Genomic DNA, 307 nt, shown 5'->3' on the forward strand with positions numbered 1-307 from the left:
GGGAAATGTATCCACACAGAAAGTACTATAATAGATGTTTTAGCTAGTTAATATTTTTAGTATCGCCCTTCTGGGCTCCTTTTCCACAAAACCAAGAAAGCTAGTTTTGTTCCTATACCACCATCTGACTTAAGCCAAAGCAGGCACACACGGGGACAATTGCAGCTGCAAGTAGGACCATTTGTTTTAAACATGATAAAAATTCCCTGGGGAGTTTTAAAGCTTTTGGTGTTTATTTTATTTAAGACTGTAGAGTATCAAGGAGAACTTGGACATGTTAGCTGACACTTCTTGCAGCTCGGAAGAG

The sequence above is a fragment of the Nestor notabilis genome, unplaced genomic scaffold (assembly GCF_000696875.1).
Source record: "Nestor notabilis isolate BGI_N333 unplaced genomic scaffold, ASM69687v1 scaffold609, whole genome shotgun sequence".
Lineage (NCBI taxonomy): Eukaryota > Metazoa > Chordata > Aves > Psittaciformes > Psittacidae > Nestor > Nestor notabilis.